The 23,038-nt window shown below is 43.3% G+C and overlaps 1 long non-coding RNA gene across 1 annotated transcript; it reads right to left on the bottom strand.

The window, feature by feature from the left end:
- Positions 1–8,138: 8,138 nt before the first annotated feature.
- On the bottom strand, positions 8,139–11,012 carry LOC121694246. Its single transcript, XR_006025708.1, has 3 exons — positions 10,993–11,012; positions 10,078–10,185; positions 8,139–8,405 (listed from the first exon to the last, which is right to left on the bottom strand). It is a non-coding gene; the product is annotated as an uncharacterized LOC121694246 (long non-coding RNA).
- Between the last annotated feature and the right edge of the window lie 12,026 nt (positions 11,013–23,038).

Here is a 23,038-nt window from a genome sequence, read left to right as displayed (position 1 = left end):
GAAAGTTTATCCGGAACTACAGTACCATTGCTGCCCCTCTCACTGCTCTAACCAGCACCAAGCAACCCTTCACCTGGACCCCAGCAGCCGACAAAGCCTTCAGTACCCTCAAGGTAAGGTTCACCTCCGCTCCCATCCTCCAGATGCCTGATGTGGACCGGCAATTCATTGTGGAGGTGGACGCCTCGGATGTGGGAGTTGGTGCTGTGATTTCTCAGTGGGCTGCGGAGGATAGGAAGCTACATCCCTGTGCCTTTTTCTCACGTCGGTTGTCCCCCTCTGAGTGCAATTACGACATAGGGAACCGAGAGCTGCTGGCTGTGAAGCTTGCCTTGGAGGAGTGGCGTCACTGGCTGGAGGGGTCCACCATTCCATTTCTCGTTTGGACCGATCATAAGAACTTGGAGTACATCCGCACGGCCAAACGGTTGAACTCCAGGCAGTCCCGCTGGGCCCTGTTCTTCACCAGGTTTAATTTCACTCTGTCATACCGGCCTGGATCACGCAACACCAAGCCAGACGCCCTCTCCCGTCAATTCCAGAAGGATGACACCCCCTCCAAGGATCCTGTGTCGATTCTGCCAAGTCCCTGCATCGTAGCAGCTCTGACCTGGGCTGTTGAGGAACAGGTGCTGGAAGCTCTCCGTAACCAGCCAGGTCCCAGCGCTTGCCCAGCTGACCGCCTGTTTGTCCCCGAAAACCTGAGGTCCCAGGTCATTCAGTGGGGACATGACTCCCGCCTAGCTTGTCACCCTGGCTCCACCCGCACTTACAACCTGCTCGCCCAGAGGTTCTGGTGGCCCTCTCTGAGAAGGGATGTACGGGAATTCGTCCAAGCCTGCCCCATCTGCAACCAACACAAGTCGTCCTGCCAGCCCCCAGCCGGATTGCTGCAGCCCCTGCCTGTGCCCAGACGTCCCTGGTCTCACATCGCCCTTGACTTTGTCACGGGGCTGCCCCCTTCAAGTGGCATGACCGTCATTCTGACCATAGTTGACCGATTCAGCAAGATGGCACACTTCGTTCCCCTCCCCAAGCTCCCAACCGCCAAGGAGACCGCCCAGGTGGTCCTGGAACACGTCTTCCGGATCCACGGACTGCCAAGGGATGTAGTTTCTGACCGTGGCCCACAATTTTCCTCTGCCTTTTGGAAGGAGTTCTGTCACCTGCTGGGAGCCACAGTCAGTCTGACTTCCGGATTCCATCCCCAATCCAATGGGCAGTCAGAGCGGGCAAATCAGGAGCTCGAGAAGGCACTGCGATGCATGACCTCACGCAACCCCCACTCCTGGTCGCAGCAATTGACATGGGTGGAGTACGCACACAATTCTCTGACCTGCTCTGCCATCGGTATGTCCCCCTTCCAATGTGTTTATGGATACCAGCCTCCTCTATTTGCCAGCCAGGAAGGGGAGGTTACTTGCCCATCTGCACTTGCTTTTGCCCGTCGATGTCGCCGCACCTGGTCACAAGCCCGAGCCACACTCCTCAGATCCGTTGCCAGCTACACTACCGGGGCCAACCGTCGGAGAATTCCTGCTCCCACCTACCATGTTGGTCAAAGGGTGTGGTTGTCATCGAAGAACCTGCCACTCAGGGTGGAGTCGCAAAAGCTGGCACCTCGGTTCCTTGGCCCATTCCCTATTGTAAGAGTGATTAGCCCAACTGCTGTCCGGCTCCAACTGCCTAATTCCATGAGGGTGCACCCCACTTTCCATGTGTCTAAGATTAAGCCCATTCATGAGAGTCCGCTGGTCCCTGCTGCGCCTTCTCCTCCTCCTCCACGGCTCGTCGATGGTGGTCTGGTTTACACCGTCCGCCGCCTGCTTCGGTCCAGACGGAGGGGTAGGGGTCTCCAGTACCTCATTGACTGGGAGGGCTATGGACCTGAGGAAAGGACCTGGGTCCCGGCTAGTCGGATTGTGGATCGGACTCTCATCACCGCCTTCCACCAACGGCATCCTGATCAACCTGCAATCCGTAGGGGCCGCCCCAGAGGGGTCCCTGACCGTCCTGCCCGCTCGGCTTCCTGTCCTGTGCCTGACCCTGTCTCGGGACCTGTCCCATCTCCCGACCACGACCCTCCGGCTTCCTCCGAGGATGAGGACGTTCACTCGGACCGTTCGGAGGAGTTCTAGCCCTCCTCCGGCTCCCCTCCTCCCGCCCGGCGTGGTGTTGCTCTTGGGACTTCTGGGGCCGTCCCTTGGGGGGGGGGTTCTGTCATGAGCCCTCTCACTCCACCGGGTTACCACCTTAATTGGTTTCCATTATCTTCCACTCTGCTCACCACTCTCTCTACTCAGCCTAACTAGCTCCACCTGTCCCTGCTCTGCTCTGCTCTAATTACTCTGCCAGCTGCGCTGCATTACCCACTAACCTCTCCCAGTATTTAAAGCCCTGTCTTTCAGCTCTCCTTTGTCAGATCGTCTGCAAAGCTCACACCCGGAACCTGTTTGCTCGCGCTTCTGGCTCACTCTTGTTTTGTGACCCCGGACCTGCCTGAATCTTGGATACTCTTCTGCCCCAGAAAACCAGACCTGCTTTCTGCCTTGCTACTACGAATTTGGATTTCCCTTGAACTGTACTTCTGCCTTGTTTCATCCGCCCTGTTGTGTCTGTGTTCCCCCCCCAGGACTTCCGGACCACCCACCACCGGCGTCATAGGACGCATCGCTGCCACTGGGTGGGACACAGACACAGCACATTGGACGGAACCCCTGTATCCCTGTTATTCCCAGTAACCCCTGGAGCCTTCACTCACTCCCTACTTCCCTTTTCCCTTAAGTTTAATAAACTTTCTGGTGTGACGCAATTGTGGTCCTCTGGTCGTCTGTCTGAACCGTGAGAGTTAATTGTTACTAACATATCTATTTGGCACAAGTTAATAGTTTTTTCATCATTAATTAAATATTAGTTGTTTGCATAAAATCTGTATGTTAATGTTTTAGCAAATCTATTAACTAATATTGTATTAATATGTGTTAATAGTTAACTAAATGTCTTGTTGGCACTAATTAACAGTTATTTCTTACATCATTTAAATGTTAAATGTTTATTTACAAACTATATGTTAATAGAAAAGTTAATGACTTATTATTATTTAACTAATTGTTATTAAACTGTGCTTCTGCCTATCCCAATATGAACCACTCCCCATATGACCCTTACAATAGATAGATAGATAGATACTTTATTGATCCCCAAGGGGAAATTCAAGAAAAAAACACGGAGCTACCTTGACATGCTGCCACTCTTGTTGGCGCCGGAACCGCTTGCAATAAAGTTGGTTAAGCTTAATTAATATATTAGTAGTATTAGCTATAAGCGTGGGGCCCCTTATAATAAAGTTGGTTAAGCTTAATTAATATATTAGTAATATATAACTATCAGTATGGGGGACCCTTATAATAAAGTTGGTTAAGCTTTATTAATATATTAGTAGTATATAGCTATCAGTGTGGGGCCCCTTATAATAAAGTTGGTTAAGCTTAATTAATATATTAGTAATGTATAACTATCAGTATGGGGGGCCCTTATAATAAAGTTGGTTAAGCTTTATTAATATATTAGTAATATATAACTATTAGTCAGACGGTGAAGGGACTGAGACCAAAACTGCCTTATCACATTTATTCCTTTAGGAAAAGTTCAAACAAAACATGCCTTCAAGCACTGGCATACATAAAACAGCATCTGCACAAGCAAAATAAAAAGAAGGAGTTGAATGTTTTACATGGATCATTCCTATACCATCACTGTCAGCCCTACTAGCAAGGGAGACATGCGACATGGAATGTTCAGGTGCGCAGAACGACAGTTTATTAATATTCTGAGACTCACTAAACACTCACAGACGTAGAGCATACAGAGGTAATGCATAAACATAATGCTAAACTAACTGCTAGCGGAGTTTACAGCTAGTCACATTAGACTAACTCGTGGTCATAACATGGGCTTTTCCCATGCAAAGACTTGCAGAAAACATCAAGAACATTACATTCTTCTTTGTTAGTGCAGAAGATATTAAAAAACATGAGGAAACGTACGAACTGGAGAGACGTTACGCCTCGGCCAAAATGATCAGTGGAACATGATCTATGGAACATAGAACAATGGAACAATACTATGTTATTTCCACTATTTTCATGCTTTATCATCACTAAATTCTCCCTGATCTACATTCTAGACACCTGGAAACAATGTCCAAAATGGTGCATTATGAAGAATAAAATTCATATTATGGAGCTTCATAGTCAAAAATGTTATTTCATTAAAAGAAAGAACAAATATGTATCTTTATCTAGTATAAATCCCATTAGGATCATCAAGTGCCCACATGGTCATTTGGGGGTCCAAATATGGGGTTCCAAGAGTCATCTCTGCCGGAGAGGGTTTTTGGACCCCCATGAAACCCCCACCAGTGGTACCATACCCTTCAAATTAATTTTGGCAAAAGCAAGGTTCCCACATATAACAAATAATCCGGATAGTGAGAGGGATTGTGTGTAGGGGGGGCTCAGAAGTTCTCTACCACACATTCTCTTTCTCTGTCTTTTTTTCTCTATTTCTCTCTCCCCCATTCAAACACAATCTCTCACACACACACTTTATCTCTTGAAGTAAACAGCATGTCCTTCTGACAGATACATACCATCAGTTGAGAGTTGAGTGTTTTCTGTTACATTTCAAAAGTACGATCTTTCTCACGCACACAGAGACACACAGGCACATACACACACACACACACACACACACAGCAGTCAGTTACTGTGTTGAGTGATTCTAAACAGTACTATTCAGTAAAACACTGCACATTCAGTGGTCGTCTGTGCTGGCTGATCCTCAAGCCTAAAGTCATGATTTAACTGGGTTCAGGCCCAGTTCCCGAATCCTGGTCTGTTAGCCAGTGACTGACACATCTCAGATTCTGATTGACATAAAGTAACTAAATTATGGCTCTGGTTCTCTTAGCTACCACCATGGCACTATTCTTGTGAAATGGTGCCCCACGTATTTACGGCGTACAACTTCATTTTTTATTGTAGTGATGTGCCACTTTCTCTGGCACTATATAACACACCTTACAGTTGTGGGGCTGGCTGTCACACATAACTGAGTTCTGGTTCTTTTCCACATGACTGACTGATTTAGCTCCTTTTCTGCATGGGTGGGTTGTGATGAGGCTTGGTCTAGTAGGGGCATTCCAGCTGCCTCTGAGGATCAGGGCGTGTGGCACTGAGGGTGGTGTTGACACTCACGGGGGACTCTTTGAAGTAGATGTTGTTTTATGTCTGTCATCATTATTTTCAGAAGTGGAAGCAGACCACTGGGCACTGAGGAAGGGGCTATTCGTGAATGCCACCTCTGTGGGAACAGTGTTTTAGGAGAGGTCTTCATTGTGCCTTTACCAACGTAGCAATGTAGATGAAACCATGACAATGAAACAATATTTTATATAGGCTCCTGGATGTATGCAGATATGCAGTATCTTACTCACATTGAAGTTAGAATATTTGCGTAGTTTTCAGATTTTAGAAAAAAGCATTTAAATTCACCTTTGTACTAAGCATAGTGTAGGCCTATGCCAAAACAAATTTTCATCCAGAACCATCTGTGATCCATCAGACGAGGCAAATAGGAAAACATTCACCTATCAGATGGTGGAAGGTCATGTCTGTTTTTACTTAGCAAGGGTTGCCATGCCTCTGCAGCTTAGTGTAGTGCAGTTACGTCGCCCTCTTGTGGCACTAAACTTGTACTGCAGCCATTTTGTCAATCCACACCTAGAGGTGTACTTGTAGAGTGGGGCTGCTAGGGCTATCCAGACATTATTAAGTGAACACATACAAATTCAAAGTGTTCCATGAGCAGAGACTAGGGCTTTCACAGTAATGATTGTGTAACCTATGTGTTAAATACCACATGGACGATGACTAAAGTTGATGGGCATAATCAACTTCAGAATTCCAGTGCAGAAATGTGCCACCCTTGTGGCCAGAATATTACATGTCTCTGCCAACCAATGCCTTTATGCAACTCATGTACTTGTCTCCTTAGAATTATAAAGTTCTATCTACAGTACGTTCTGAGATATTGAGCCTCAAAGTCTTAGAATTCCATAGTTATACTGATAAGCGGTAGCAAGAAAGACCTAACCTTCTTAAGGTGTCACAGAATATGTCAATAACTCAATTTTGACAAAAATGTCAAATAGAACAATAGAACTCTAAGGAGACACAATGTGTTTCCCCGTTATTATAGTGCTGCAGCCTCTTATGTTCCTACCTTAGAGACATAACCAATTAGCCTGGTAAACCAGACCCTGGAATCTTTCAGATTAAGGGTCTGGCCACGAGTAATGAAAATGGCCCAATTCGAGGGGCGGCACCAAGCATGCATTTGAAACTCTCACTGCACGCAGTTGGATAATGCTACGTCAGTCATCAGTGTAGCTCGCCTTTGTCCCGCCTACACCGATTTGATTGGTCCCTCTCGCTCGAGAGATAGAAGAAATTTGGATCATTGCTCGTGGCCAGAGTATCTTGCGGGCACAATTCAAATTGTGCTCTCGCGAGAACTCTGGATTTCCAGGGTAATAACCAATGGTCAGTGGTATAAATACGCATTACATGTTCAATTTTTGTCCAGTACCTTGTGTTTGAGCATATTCCACACCTAACCTGTATTACTGTGAAGTAGCCAGCATGTGCTTCTACACATCACAGCATTTGTAAGGTTGTACACTCTTAAAACAAATGTGTTGTCCTCAGGCCCGGGGTGGGTATATTTGTAGATTATAATCGGGAGAATTCCCGGTGGGCAGCTTCACTTTCAAACTTTTGGGCCGGTCGAGGAAAAAAATATTGACATTTGTCACGTTAGTCTATCTTCTCTTAGAGTAGGCTATACACGTTCCGCATTTTCTGCATGACACCGTTGCCTCTGCATGGGTTGTAGCCTACCATGTGAGGGAGTTCTCCTCTCCCAAAAAGAGTTGGTTGGGTCCATATAGCCAGTCTTTTCCAAAAAGTTTTCTCAGATTACGGATAGCCGAGCCGGGCCGGCCCTACAGTAGCCATAAGCGTCAGGAAGGATGGATGGTAGAAAGGCCAGGAGGGACTGAAACGGCCAGGTAGAATGCTGCTAAATGTGCCAAGCTTCCAGATTACAGACAAAAGTGGCAACTGGTAAAGAGAGATAGCCTATAGGCAATGATTATTAGCAATGTAATTATTGGGATAATATTGGACGTTGTAGTGTTGTCAAGCTATTCGCAAGCAACATATAAATTACTTAAAATATTAGCCTTTTGTATCCGATTCATAGACTTTGCAGTATGCAAATATTGATAACAAAATTGAAGCCTGATCTGTGTAGGCCTACAGTATGCGGTAAAAAATTTAGCCTCTGAGCAGCAGATCAACCAGTCGACCACTGAAAATGATGAGCCCGAAATTAGTGATGAGGAGGCCATGACTACAAGGACAAGTAGAGAGGATAAATTAAAGTTATTTAATGTAGGCCTAAGAAAGAGCAATTATACTACATGATAAACCTATATGCCTTGTTTGCTCAGAAGAGGGTGTAGTAAAGGAGTAGGCTAAATCACCCAATAACAATATAGCCTACCCATGCATAAAACAACAGAAGCTTAAACATTAGTTCAATATGCCTCTTCTTTCTTTCTTTCTTTCTTTCTTTCTGTTTTTGTTAACTTGTGGAATAGTGAAATATTTTTTAACTTCTCAGTTGAAGTGAATTATTATATAACCTTTACACATTTGTTGAACCATGGTACTAATAAAAACTACAGGATAGTAAGAGCTGAAATGTTGCTTCATTTATCCCATTTCCACCACTATGGAAAATGGGCCTGAAACTCCCGGGCTGAAAAGTGGCCCCACTCCGGCCTTGGTTGTCCTTATCTGGACACAGAAAATGTGTTAAAAAACAACTCAATTTGTGTTGTTTTCAACACATATTGTGTAACAAATAAAAAAAGGAAACAACACAAACTGTGTTGTCCCTATCTGGACACAGATGTGTTATAAACAACGTCAGTTGTGTTGTTTTCCACACAATCGTTTTAAGACTGTATAAGATTTTAAAAAAAGAAGAAAAACTTTATTCGCCTGGAAGGAAAATGTACCCTACAAATGGTACATCTGTACAGGGTCATACAGCGGCACACTGCATGAATGAAATGCCATTGATTTTCAGTGGAGCATTGTAAGTGAAATGAAAGCAAACTGTGTGTCCATAGCCTGACTGCTCCTCTTCTATTCACTGAGACTGGTCCAGTCCAGTCCAGTCCAGAGCTAACGAGTGTCTGTCCACCTAAAGTTGACACTGTCACTGGGTTAGCTTGTAGTTCAGGTCCTTAATGACTGTTGGTAAATCGCTTACTGAAAAAAACAGCACACTTTTTATACCACACATGCAACTAAAACTGTACAATTCACAGTAGTCAATTTGTTTATCATGCTTATATATATATACAACATTTGAGTCTCAATTAAATCGTAGAGAAAATGTCGATTGAATGCTGATTCCATAAGTAAAAAAGAAGAAAAAGAAATCATGATCATACCTAAAAAATTCAAATAATTCATAATGATACTCACCGTACCTAATGCTTTAGTTGATGTGTTGTTTATGCATTAGGTCGTGAATAACAGACTATAAACTCAAGTAAATTCCTGATGATACATGAGGTATTAATGAAGTAATGCATAAATCATGAATTAATTCATGCATGAATTCATGCTAGTTCATGTACCATTACCGTGATGTGCTACCTAAGAACCTTTTGATCATGTTCTGGGCTAGTGTCTGGTAAATAACATAACACAATAGAAAATTGTACACAAGTGCATTTTGAACATTTATAGCAATTTTATTATTTAAAGAAAGGTAACAATGCATGACAAAGGTGCTAGGATAAACGGCTAGATAAACAGGAAGGCAATACAAGTCTTGATTGATTACAGATTGATATGATCTGTATCTGTCTCCCACTTTACTGCTTAAACATTATGCCAATGATTATAAAAAATAAAATAATGTGAACCAAAGAATCGTATGAATATATTATATGAATTATGATTACATGTGTAATGGTTTAAATGTAAACATGTAAACAGTTGACCCTGAAGAAATTATTTTGACCTCACTGTAAATGTGTAAGAATTTGCAAACCATATTACATACATTGACCAAGAGGGTTGGGTAAGTAAGTAAGTATGTAAGTAAGTACTGTAAGTAGGCTAAGTAAGTGCGTACATAAGTAAGTAAGTATGTAAGTAACTAAGTAAGTAAGTAAGTAAGTAAGTAAGTAAGTAAGTAAGTGACAAGCTCTCAGATTTCATGCCCCTGTGTCTTAACCTGACTCTCGCCAGATGAATTTCGTTCCGCCTAGCTCCACTCATCCATCTGGGACCAATCCATTGGAGTGTTGCTTCAGAAGGCTGGGCCTAATCAAAAAATGCTTGCATATGATTGAATAAGCCACTTGTCCGTCATCTATTGACGTGCTACTTCAACCACTCACATCGAAGCCAACCCGTGACGCTGATAACAGTCTCACAGTCGCTTCTACGCTATGTCACATCTATGAAACTCCCGCCCTGCGTCCTGATTGGCTGTACCATAAAATCGGTTGCAGAAATCACTCTCAATGGAAGAGGTCCCAGATGGATGTGAGTGAAGCTAGGCGGAGCTAAGCGGAACGAAATTCATCTGGCGAGGGTCAGGTTACCTGTGTCTATGTTCTAAACAGAAACACCATATCAATGGCTCAGGATCTCTAATACTGCAATCCATTGTCTGAACCTACGGATCCTCTGGTACTAAGCAGGATTACCATTGCAACAACACATCATAGGTAGAGTAAAACTAACCTGTTTCACTTGTTTTTCACTAATTCCAGCTCACTGATGCTTGCTGGTCTGTCTTCATATACAACTAGAAGCACTGTGTATCCAGTCTCCTGATGTGTACAGTAAGCAAGTTAGCAAGTGACGCAAGCTGCCTTGTCCGTGTCCCTACTCCTATATGTTCTGCTGTGATGTTGCTTACTGAATTGTCTGAACAGTATATCCTGCTCCTTATTCATCAATGGAGTATCCCACAGTAGCAAGTCGTAAGATACCAAACAGTCCCCAGTTGCAGTCAGATCACACAGTTCTATTGAAAGACTACAATAACAAAAGAAGTAAAAAAAATAACATCAACATCACTTTTTGTATTGCACGCTGATAATCTCTAAGCTGCTTTATTTCTGATTTCTGAAAATGGCTTTTTTGCCAGTTTGGAATTTCCAATTATTTTTTGACCCTAGCAAACTCATCTACATAAGCCTCTACATGCCTCCCTGTATACACACTGTCAGGAAACTCAGTAGAGCGTTCTTCACTGCCTGACTATTCACCATGTAGCCGTGGCCTACTGGTTAGCACTTCGGACCTGTAACCGGAGGGTTGCCGGTTCGAACCCTGACCAGTAGGCACGGCTGAAGTGCCCTTGAGCAAGGCACCTAACCCCTCACTGCTCCCAGAGCGCCGCTGTTGTTGCAGGCAGCTCACTGCGCTGGAATTAGTGTGTGCTTCACCTCACTGTGTGTTGAGTGTGTTTCACTAATTCACGGATTGGGATAAATGCAGAGACCAAATTTCCTGGGATCAAAAGAGTATATATACTTATACTTCTGATCTGATGGCTGAGACTACACAGCAACTTAGATAGAAGATGTCAGTCTACTGGTCTCTCTGGTCTGTCCCTGGTCCCTGTCCTGGTGTATGTTTCAATAATTCACAGATTGGGATAAATGCAGAGACCAAATTTCCGGGATCAAAAACAGTATATGGCAGTGGCTGTATCTTTATCAAGGGAGCAACTAAGTTTGTTTGGTATTGTTGGGCATTCGTTATATTTCATAAAATCATCTACAACCTTGCGGTAAAAAGTAATGACATCGTTATTTGACATGCTCACCCTTTGCAGATCTTTTACCACAGGTGTCTCAAACTCCCGGCCGTCTGGTCCAATTCCGGCCCGCGACGTATGTCAAAATAATAATGTTTATCCACTATTTGCTAGACATCCAGAGCTTGATTCAAACCCAAAATCGCTGCACAAAGTTTTCAGGAAATACTTGTATTACATGCGAGAAACACGAAGACGAGCATTTTTTTTATTTTTTTTTTAATAATTTTTTTATTTGCAAACATCATTGACATTACAGAAAATGCAACACTACGACATGCACAAGAATACTACATACGACAAACAGATGTACATTACATAAACACATACTGTAACTTAACAAGACATGACATTGACTTGGCTTCCACAAACATAACACACCATAACATTAATAACAGAAAGGCTAAGGATGATTTGCGTCCAGGATGATTACAGATATGATTATCAGGGATGAAATTGATGACCGGAATGAAAAGAAGGGGGGATGGGGGGGGGGTGCAGATGGTAGCTCTGAGAGTGTGAATGAGGTGGTGTTGGGATGGGGGGTGAGGGGTAGTGAGTATGTGAGGATGTATGTGTGTGTGTGTGTGTGTGTGTGTGAGTGCATATGTATAAGGCTGGCTTGCTGTTGGGCCAGGAGGAGAGAAGCTGGAACATAGAGAGGGAGGGTTTCAGAGGAGAGGAGTTGTAATTATTCTATTAAAGATAAGTATAATAATAGGAATAACTGATTGCCTGGTTGATTGCCTGACTGATTGCCAACCTGGGCACCCATTAATGGCCACAGTTCCACCCAGCCCCTGTAGTTATACTGCGACGAGCTGACAGAGGGGAGGACCTGCGTGCCACCCATCCCCCCAGGCCCCCAGCATATGCACACATCCCCCACTACCACGACCAACCACACCTCGCCCCCAGACCTTCACCCAACACGCCACTCTTGACCTAAATATGTACAGTATGTGAATGGCTAGGTTGAGGGATCTATCTAGAGTGTAGCATTAAAAGAAGTGGGCATGCATGGTGAATATCTGTCAGGATTTCCCCATGCACACCACACTTACCCTGTGTAAGATGTATGCCTCCTCAATGTGTGCATTAAAATAAGTGAGGCATGCAGATAGACACCTGATGAGGCATCTACCTGCACTCCACTCTTACCCTAGCCTGTTTTGTAGTTTTTGTTTATGTTTGATGTATGTCACCTAACATGTAGTGCAATTAAAAGAGAGTAAAGTGTGTTGTGTGCTTCCAGGACAAGGCGTGTGCATGAGCATATGAGGAGGGTGCACACCGGGGGCCCAGGGCCAATAGATAACCCACAGGATCCAACCAATGCCAAAACCACACAGCGACCCGCCAGGACCGAGTCTCCCAAGCCATCCAATGGGGCCCCGTCAGAATAACGATGGGAGAGGCAGAGAGAAAGAGTGAAATTAGTAAAGTTTTATCAGAGAATGTAAATAAAAGGGGGAGGGAAAGAAGGGGATGCTATTTATATTACTACTACTAATAATAATAATAACAATAATAGTTCCAGCTACCCTCCCCTGCCCAGTGTTCGATGATATGTGTATCTGTTGATGAAGTGTGTTATGATGGTGTGGAGATGGAACTCAGGCAAAGAGGGTCAGGACTGTAAGTAGGTGATAAAGGGGTACCAAGGAGAGGTTGTATCCTGAGTATTGATTAAGTTTGTAGTTGATAGGTTTTCTAATGATATATAGTCTGTTAACAAGTTTTTCCAATGAGTGATGTGAGCTTTGTTCTTAGATTTCCAGTTCATGAGGATTGTTTTCTTGGCGATAGTCAGCGCTACCAGCAGTGTTTTATTGCAGGAGTTGCTTAAATTGACTGTGGATGTATCACCAAGTATGCATAAGGAAGGGGATGCTGGGATGTGACAGCCAAAGATGGAAGAGAGAGATTTTGTGACACTCACCCAGAAGTGGTTGATTGGAGTGCAATACCAAACCGCATGAATGTATGTATCTGGGTTATTTTGTGTGCAGTGAGTGCAAAGATCCGAGCCAAACCCCATTTTAGCCAATTTATGTGCAGTGAAGTGGAATCTGTGAAGAACCTTGTATTGTATTAGTTGTAGATTACTATTCTTTGTCATGAGGTAGATGTTTTTGCACATTTTGGTCCAGAAGTCAGCACCGGGAGTAATTGATAAGTCTGATTCCCATTTGTGATATGGCAGGCCAATTGTTTTTTCTGAACGAGATATAATTTTGTAAATTTGGGAGAGTATTTTTTTGGGAGAGGGAATATTAAGCAGCTCTGAGATTGGTGGTGGAATGTCAAGGTTAGCTGTCTGGATGTTAATTTTTCCTAGGATAGATGATTTAATTTGCAGGTATTGTAAGAAGTGTTTACTCTCGATGCCGTGCTTCTGGACCAAACAGGAAAATGAGGCCAGATTATTGTCTTGAAGAATGTGTTGAAGGTGAGTGATGCCCTTTCCCATCCATGTGTGAAAGTTAAGTGTTTTTTTATTGACGGTGAAATCTGGGTTATTCCAAATCGGGGTGCGAATTGATGGTGCTATAGGTGAATCAGTGATGTGGTAGAATCTCCACCAGGCTGTCAGAGTAGCTGAAATTGTTGGGGCTTTGAAGGATGGATGTTTTTTGACCGACTGACTGCAGAAAGGGAGATCTGAGATTTTAATTTCTTTACAGATTGTTTGTTCTAGGTCTAACCAGGTGTTGTCTGAGGGGGTGGGGTGTAGCCATTTGTGGATGAAGTGGAGCTGGTTAGCCAGGGCATAGTGCTGGAAGTGTGGGGCCTCTAGTCCTCCCATTGCTTTTGGTTTTTGGAGAGTGGTGAGTTTGATCCTTGGGGTCTTATCTTTCCAGTAGAATTTAGTGATTAATGAATCGAGAGACTTAAACCAGAGTGTGGTGGGCTGGGTTGGAATCATAGAGAATAGATAGTTTATTTTGGGCAGTATTGTCATTTTGATTACTGAGATTCTGCCCATGATGGATAATGGGAGGTTCTTCCAGCGTTGAAGGTCATCATCTATTGAAGTGAGTAGAGGGGAATAATTTAGGCTAAATAAGTCTGACAGCCTGGGGGAGACTTTTATCCCTAAGTGATATAGTTAGTGCAGAGTGGGATAGGTGAAGAGTTGGCTATCACATCCCAGCTGTTGGGATGTAATGGGAGAGCTGCAGATTTATTCCAATTGATTGAGTATTCAGAAATTTTAGAGAATGTGTCAATGAGTTTGATGGTTTCTTCTACTGATGTTGTGGGGTCTTGAAGAAGAATGTCGTCAGCATAAAGGCTGATTTTGTGATGCATATATGGAGTCTGGACACCTTTGATGAGTAGGGTTCTGACGGATGGCAGCTGCTAGGGGTTCAATGAAGATTGTAAATAGTGAGGGGGAGAGTGGGCACCCCTGCCTAGTTCCCCGGTGAAGAGTGAAACTTTGTGATGTTAGTCCATTGGTGATTACTGTGGCTGAAGGAGAGGTGTATAGAAGTTTAATCCAGTTAATGAACGACTCCCCGAAGCCAAACCTCCCTAATGTGGAAAACAGGAAATTCCAATTCACCCTATCAAAAGCTTTTTCTGCGTCCAGAGTTGCTATGATGGTATTATCTTGAAAATTTGTGGAGTGATACATTATATTTAACAGTCTGCGGGTGTTGGTGGATGAAATTCTACCTTTAATGAAGCCTGTTTGGTCTGGGTGGATAATGGATGGGGTGACCTCTGCTAATCTGTGTGCTAGCATTTTTGCGATTATATTATTGTCCACATTGAGGAGAGAGATTGGTCGGTAGCTGGATGGCAATGTTGGGTCCTTATTGGGCTTGAGGAGCAGTGAAATTGAGGCTGTGGTGGAACTAGTTGGAAGACGTCCTTTCTGTTTTGATTCATTAATCATTCTGATGAAAAGTGGAGCTAAGATGGTCCAAAATTGTTTGTAGAACTCAGCAGGAAAGCCATCCGGACCTGGTGCTTTATTATCGGGCATCTGTTTCAGGGCATCAAACAGTTCTTGTTGAGTTATAGGTGATTCCAGGTTTTTTATTTCGGTCTCATTGAGTTGTGGTAATTTGATGCTGTTTAGGAAAGAGTCTATGAATTCCTGGTTGGGGTTTATTTCTGAAGAATATAGTTTATTGTAAAACTGGTAAAAAACATGATTTATTTCTTCAGGTGAGCTGGTTAGCTCTCTCATCTGTCTTCTCCTCCTCTCCTGATATCGCCACTCCTCTTCCAACTCAACCTCTGACTCGGCAGCTTGGTATTCCTGCTCTATCTCAACCTGTGACTCTGCAGCTTGGTACCCCTGCTCTATCTCAACCTGTGACTCTGCAGCTTGGTACCCCTGCTCTATCTCTACCCGTGACTCAGCAGCCTGGTATCTCCACTCCTGCACCAACTCAACCTGCATCTCGACAAAATGCCAATATTGACCCTATCTTCATTTTGCACCTTCAGCTGTGAAAAGGCTAACCCAGATTCTTCCAGGGTTGACCCAAAATGTAGGCCAGTTGGAGTCTATGGTGATGGCCACCCCTCCGTCAGCTTCTGCCTCAGACACCTCTGGACAGCAGGCCCTGCCATCCGCACTTCCCACACCTGGCAGAACGCTAGGGAGGTTGGCTTTACAATCACTGGGACACACAGACAACTGGACATTGATGTTTGAAAAGATGGATGATCACACGGGCAGGCTTGTCAACTTTGAAAGACAAATGGGGTGCAGTCGGTTTCATCTGGAGGCAAAACTTCAATCTTTCGCAGAGCAAACTCAACAGGAATTCACAAACATAAACACAGTTGTCTCAGAAACTAAAAATAAAACAGACAAAATGGACACTGAATTGAGTAATATGTTTAAAGGAATGAAAACTATGTTCGCAGAGGAGCTGAAAAACCAAGATGTTGTTCGAACTACTGAAGTCAGCTTCATGATCAAACAGCTCCAGCTTGAAGTCCAACAGGAGATCCAGGGGCATCAACAGGTCTTCACAGCCGTTCAGGTTGACCTATCAAAGGAGATGGATCATTGCATTAGTGAGTTAGACCAGCTGGCCATCTCTGTGAAGAATTTACAGACACTTGTTCTCCAAAAGAACACTTGTTCTCCAAAAGAACACAAAAATTCATGACTTGGAACAGAGGATGGAGAACAGTTTTACTAACACTAAGCAGCTTTTCTCTTCTCAAAGACTTGTGTACGGTCCTCCTGTATCATTGTTCATAATCTGTGCCTAATACTGTTAAAACTGATCATCTCAAACTTGCATTCCCCACTTATGGCAGGCCTCAGGATGATCCTGATCCTGTTCTGTATCTTGCTAAATGTCGAGACTTCTTGGCCGTACAGCCTCTCTCTGATTTTGACATCCTTGCCACTTTTAGAACAGTTCTTCATGGCACCGCACGTGATTGGTGGGAGATTGCTAGGGGGCAGGTTGGCACTTGGGCTGAATTCCAGCGTGACTTTCTTTCAGCTTTTTTGTCTGAGGACTATGAAGAAGAGCTGGCTGATCGAGTAAGAAGCCGCAGACAGGAAGATCGCGAACCCATAAGAGACTTTGCTTTCTCTTACAGAGCACTCTGTAAGCGTTGGAACCCCAATATGGCTGAACTTGACATCGTAAAGATGATCTTGAAGAACACCAAGCCACAGCTCACAAGCCAACTTCGTGGACGGGTCAACACCGTTGATGAACTGGTGCGTCTTGGCCATCAACTGGAGAAAGACTTGGAACAGCAAGCCCAATATGAACAACAAAGAGCTTACAGAAGGAACATGCAACAACAAAAAATGTCTCCGAACAAGCCTGTTGAAAAACCTCCAGTGACCTGTTGCCGGTGTAAAGGAGACAACATCCTCCTGGCTCCTGTCCCCAGTTCCAGTCCTCCACAAATGTGGGCGGCCAGACATCATCAACAGCTCCACCTAGAGGACAACAGAGACCTCAAAAATCTGGACACCAGAATGGAAGGAACCTGTCGGTCCAGTCCGCGCCCAGTGAAGTGGAGGCACAGCCTGTTTCTGTTTCCATTGCAGCCAAGCAAGGTCCTGGTAGTGAGAACTTCCCTCAGCAGCTGGTGGTTCCCATCAGACTTGGTCCCTGGAGTGGCAAAGCAGTGGTCAACACTGGCGCTAGCTTCACACTGATGAATGAGGGTGTGTGGAGAGATCTGAAAAGACTTGAAGCCTTGGCTGAACGGGCCTCTGTATCTAGCCAATGGGAACACAGAGACGCCTTTAGGCTGGGCTGAGGTCACAGTTGAGTTGAACTGCAACGTCACTACCTTGTCAGTGGCAGTACTCACTCCTGAAGCCCTAGCATATCGAGTGGTGCTTGGCCTTGACTACATGTGTCACAGTGGTATGCAGCTCAATTTGTCTGATTATCAATACAGTTTTAGAAACAGGCCTGAGATTTACCTTTTCTTACAGAACGATGAGCCAACCTCAAGGGTTCATCAGACTCCAGCCAAAGAGTCAAAGAAAGGGGAATTACACCTCCTGTCGTCCATTCCTCCGCCTCAGGTACTTGTGCCTCCTGCTGTGCTGACTTCTCAGGACTTCTCAGGTCTCGCTTCCCCCTAGTGCCTGTGAGCAGAAAAAACACCCTTGCAACTGTGGACCGGCGGGCCGACGGCCTCAGTGTCAGGAAGTATAACGAGTGTAACGAATTGCTTTACTGCATTCAAATACACATACATGCCAGGCACCGGCTAGAAAAAGGTAGCGATGGAGTTTCTCAGACATTCATCATGACAGAGCCAGCGAAAAAAAGAAGCAAAAACCGAGAAAACAGTAAGGAAACTGCCAATACTGCATAGTTTACCTTTAATTTCAGGAGCAGTTCCTCTTTGTTTAATGTAAATGCCTCACTCTCTAAGTTAAGGGTATGCATCTGTCGGCAGTGGAGTAGTAGTCCCCTAACTCACTGTAACTATCTACTTCAAGCATGGGTGCGGGGCTGGTTCTCGTAGGCTATAGCCGAAACATTCATTGAGGGACAATGCTTTGGTTCATATTTAATCTTACTTCATCCAGGCACGTGGTGTCAACTTACTTACCTCCTTATCTAAGCTATATCTAACCCTGTACTCTTCATGTCTTTATCCCACCACAGTAGGAGCAGCAGCATAGTGAACTCGCATCGTTAAATCTTTAGATCTTGCAATTCACTTTTGAATATCCATATGTCCCCGGATCTCAATCACTTATTTCTCAATCGTCATATGATCAAATCAATTGATTATCAATTCTCAATCATCAATTATTCGGCTACATCACCAATTCACTCTAACTATCTACTTCTTTCCAGGGACTGTGGTGCTGGTTCACATATACTAAACATCCATTTACTCTTTGCTCAGGAGCAGTGCATTGTTTCACATTTAATCTTATTTCACTCAGTCAGCATGATGAGGATTACTCTTCTATCTCTTGTCTTGTTTATTTAAAGTTATATGCTAAATAATCCTCAGCGACCATCCATAAGTGCCAGTGTACTCCAGCTATGTATCTGTTGATTGTATTTTGTCTTGTTTCAAGTTATGTTGTGCCCTTAGGTCTGCTTCTGGTTAGTTAACCCTGGTTCTGAGCTCTGCAAGCATTCTTTCAGCAGCTCTGTGTTTAATGGGTTCAACCAGGTGCTTTGCCTCAATGGTAGTCCTTCTGCATATGGGATTCACGGGAGGTCTTCCCTTATTTACATTCACAAGGTTTTGGTCTCATTTACTAACCTGATGTTACTAATGCACCTTTTCTACCTGCTGGTTGTCTATGCCTAGGCCTAAAGAATGGTTCACAATTCATTTAACTGCCATGGCTGGGAGATGTGGCCTCTACAATAGGCCTATACTGGTTGTTAGTTTAGTATTGGTACTGCCTCAACAGCAGCTGCACTAGGATTACCCGCTTCCTCAATCAAGTCGCTCGGGAGATGGTCCTCGTCAGCTTACGATTTTTATATATAAGACCTCAGGATAGTCATTCTGGACGCTCAAGTAGCGCTGTCAAGAATCTAAGGTAAGCTTCCTTGCAAAGGTCTGGTGGTGGTTCAAAGGCCCAGCTAAAGCCTTATCTCGATTGTCCCAAGCCATTCTGATTTCAGTCACTTCGCACCGCCGGCACTTAGGCACAGAGTTAAGTAGCATATTCATACATAATAGTCAGATACGCACCGCCGCCCCTGGTCAGTGAGTTGCTGCTACTGGAAGAAACTGGAATCCATGCATTTCCACTGAATTATTTTTGGAATCTGATCCCTTATCATACCTGTTCATTCTTACTCGTCGCTCGACTTATCGTGACTAAATTCAAGATGGCTACATGGATGGTGAAGATACTGTCTGTATAAATCGTCTTGTAAGTAAACTACCAGTGCTTTTTCAAAGTTCTCAATGTCTCGTTTTAAATGTCAGGGCCCTCGGAAGTCTACCAATGAAGTGTGGAGATACATTGAGCCTCGTAAATGGGTGTAAAACAGTGATTTATTTGCATGGCTAGCCCGATGCCGAAGCACCACTATTGAAAAAGCTGTTGGTAGCATCGGCTAAATAGCGCCAGATTTTGGAGTGCATGGGGACAAGCCGAGATGGGCTATGAGACATACGTTCACACTCGGTATCATGTTTCAATACACTTTAGGTCAATATCACACCGGAATTCTCCTTTAATTAATGTTTTGCTGTTGCATTACCTGGTCACTTCACACATACAGTATACTGTTAGGTAAGATGTTGTGCATGTTCTGTTGTGTTGTAATATTTGTGTCTTTCTACAATACATCAAGGTGATTAGCAAATTAATATGTGTAACTACAGTAGGGGAAGTGTATTTGAATGTATTTCTCTAAAAATTCAGTGATGTCTTATATGGTTTTACACACAGGACACAGTGGAAGAGGATTACACCAAAGGTGTTCAAATTGGAATCCTCACAGTGACACACACAGAAAGATTTATATTTGTCACAGACGTGTGGAATGTTTTTAGATAGATAGATACTTTATTGATCCCCAAGGGGAAATTCAAGGTCTCAGTAGCATACAGACATCACACACAACATGCACTTACAGCGTAAACAAAAGACGGTAAAAAAACACAAAGATACGGAGCTACCTCGACATGCTGCCACTCTTGTCGGCGCCGGAACCGGCCTTAAGGTCTGGCCTAGTGCTGGTGACCCTAAAAAGCATATAAACATTTCAATTCAACTTCAGACTGGTATCCACTAAATACACTCATAGTTACAACTGTGAAAGGTATCAGCTATTTGTGAAAACATGAATAGCATAGAAAAAGCGGTTATTTCAGTCAACATATGGGTCTGGCCATATCCTGGTGACCCAACAAAGGATATAAACATTTCAATTCAGAGCAAGGTGAGTCCTTATGAGAGTGGAACAGGAGCAGGGTTAGTCCTTACAAGAGTGGAGCAGGGAGAGTTCTTGCAAGAGTGGAATAAGGTGAGTCCTTATGAGAGTGGCCAGGAACAGGGTGCGTCCTTATGAGAGTGGAACAGTCACCTGACATCATCATCAAATTAGAGGATATTTCAGAACTATTAACGTGGACAGGTCCCCTTAAATTACTTGTGCTATTTCGCGTGGCACAGAGAGATCTTTCGGTTTCGCACACAAAGTGCACTTACTTAACTATTATGTTCTTCATATCCTTGTCTCTGACAAGCTGAAAATAATGAGCGTAGGCTTATGTCTATCCAGCAAATAGAATCCGACTTCGAGTCTGCTGCAGCCACAGCCACAGTCATCTTCATCTAGTATCAGGAGATAACGTTCTACTATTATGCACGATTTTTTCTTCTCTGTTGTTCTCGCGGTGGTGTTTGCGAACATGTATAAAAAAAAAACACCACTTAATTTCGGGTTAAAATGCATTGTAACGCGCGTTACTGAAGTTTGTACCGAGTAAAATATTACCCAATTTTTTTTAGTAATGCCTTACATTACCGTGTTACTGCAAACAGCAATATATTACAGTAATTACATTACTTTTGTAACGCATTACTCCCAACACTGGCACACACCAACCCGAAGCAGTGAGCTGTCTGCTACAGCGGCGCGCAGGGATCAGTGAGGGGTTAGGTGCCTTACTCAAGGGCACTTCAGCTGTGGATGTGGGCATATAGGAGAGCAGTGCTCAACCACTTCCCCCGCCCACATTTTTTCTACTGGTCGGGGATCGAACCAGCAAGCCCGAAGCTTGTCAAATTAAAAGATGCTCTATGCTTTGAATGAATGGTCTGAAACTTCTCAGGTTAATAGATATTATAATTATGTTGATATCCAGACACCCAATGGGCCTGCCTGGCATAGTGCCACCACCTGGCCAAGTAGGAAATGTGCCAGAAATGGACAATGCCTTAAGTGATTGATCTGAAACTTAATAAAATATTGGATATCATTATTGTGACGATATTCACATGTGTAATTCACATGCCTAGCATAGTGCCACCATCTGGCCAAGCAGGAAATGTGCCAAAAATGTTCAAGGCTTTGATGGATTGATCTGAAATTTTGTGTGCCAGAAAATAAAATACAAAAAAAAAAAATAGCCCACGCATCAAATATGTACATTTCACGAACGGACCACGTCGGGGCTTTGTTGGATTCCAAAATGTCACGGGTTACGACCCGCAGGTGCTCGGGCCTGCCATTGCCGCTTGCGGCTATATTTCTATTTTATGCTGTTGCGAATCTGTCGGTTTGGATAAACGCTAAATTGCCTATCAATCACTTCATTTTACTTTTACCTTATTTATTAAGTGAAAACATGATACAGAAAGGGTTAATAAAATAGATAGTAGATAGATAATACATAAAGCTAGATTTACGAGGTTCCTTAATTTTCTTCTTTGGAAATTTAGGCCTACACATGTAAATAGGATCTTTACACACTCTTGGATAGTCTGTGCCATTTCTGAACCTTATCATATGAATAACAATATAACCACTTCTGAAGTAGGCCTATTGTTAAATGTTAAGAGTTCCTTACCTCAGGTATGTGGAAGTGTGTGCATCCTTCCATCTGCTGACTTGAAAGAGCAGAGGGGTGCTTTTATAGACCACACAACGTATGAGTCACATGATTTCTGTGAAATTCTTCTACTGTAGCACTGTAATAAGTTATATTATGACTTTGTAATAAGGACGTATCCTTGATACATTTGTTTTACAACCACCTGGAAAGAAATCAGGCCACATGTACTTTTGGTTGGACCAAAATAAAAGCAAGACACCGTTCTTAGTAATCTTGGGAAACTGGCACTGTGGCACACCTGGTACATGGATAGCGGCTGGCAATATTATTCAACCCCACTATTTTCTGCTTTACAAATTATGTTTACACATACCTTCTCAATCATATTGCTATTCTAAATACATTTCAAGCCCCTACCAGCATTGCATTATTTTCCTCTACTGCTATCTCTCCTTATCTCCTTTTGGTAGGCCTACAGCAGATTGCAACAGGTTTTCTTGTTTTGTATAGATTTAATGCTCAATCATCTTCTCTTAAATCCTGCACTGTAAACAATGAAAAAAAAGAGAACCATCTTTAGAATAACATGTGCTTATTAGGTATTAACAGTGCATTATAAGCAGTTAACAATTCATTACAGTTAGTTAACTGTTGTTAACCTTTAATAAAATTAACTAACTGTTGCAACATGCAGCTTGTAAGTGTTAATAAGCATCCTTTTAAGTTACTTACAAGCATATTTGTTAACAGTTGTAAGTGTTAACAAGCAGCTTGTTAATGCTTGTTAATGGTGTATAAGACAAAGAGGTGGATAACTAATACGCTTATAAAACCTTTCTTACCTATTTGTAGTAAATTTTGCATCCCCCCAATCTAAAGCGAGGACCATATAGCCTATAGCTCCACAAGCCCGACCTTCTATCTCTATATAATTAGACAATGATCTTTTCCTTTCCATCTCTTTCTTTTGCGTATTCTACTGTAATTATTACAACCTACAGCATATCAATGAAGTTGCAGATCTGGATCATAACGATTTACTTGACAT

This window comes from Alosa sapidissima, chromosome 20 (assembly GCF_018492685.1).
Source record: "Alosa sapidissima isolate fAloSap1 chromosome 20, fAloSap1.pri, whole genome shotgun sequence".
Classification (NCBI taxonomy): Eukaryota; Metazoa; Chordata; class Actinopteri; order Clupeiformes; family Clupeidae; genus Alosa; species Alosa sapidissima.
The sequence above is the reverse complement of the archived record's forward strand: the minus strand, read 5'-3'. Positions and strand labels throughout refer to the sequence as shown.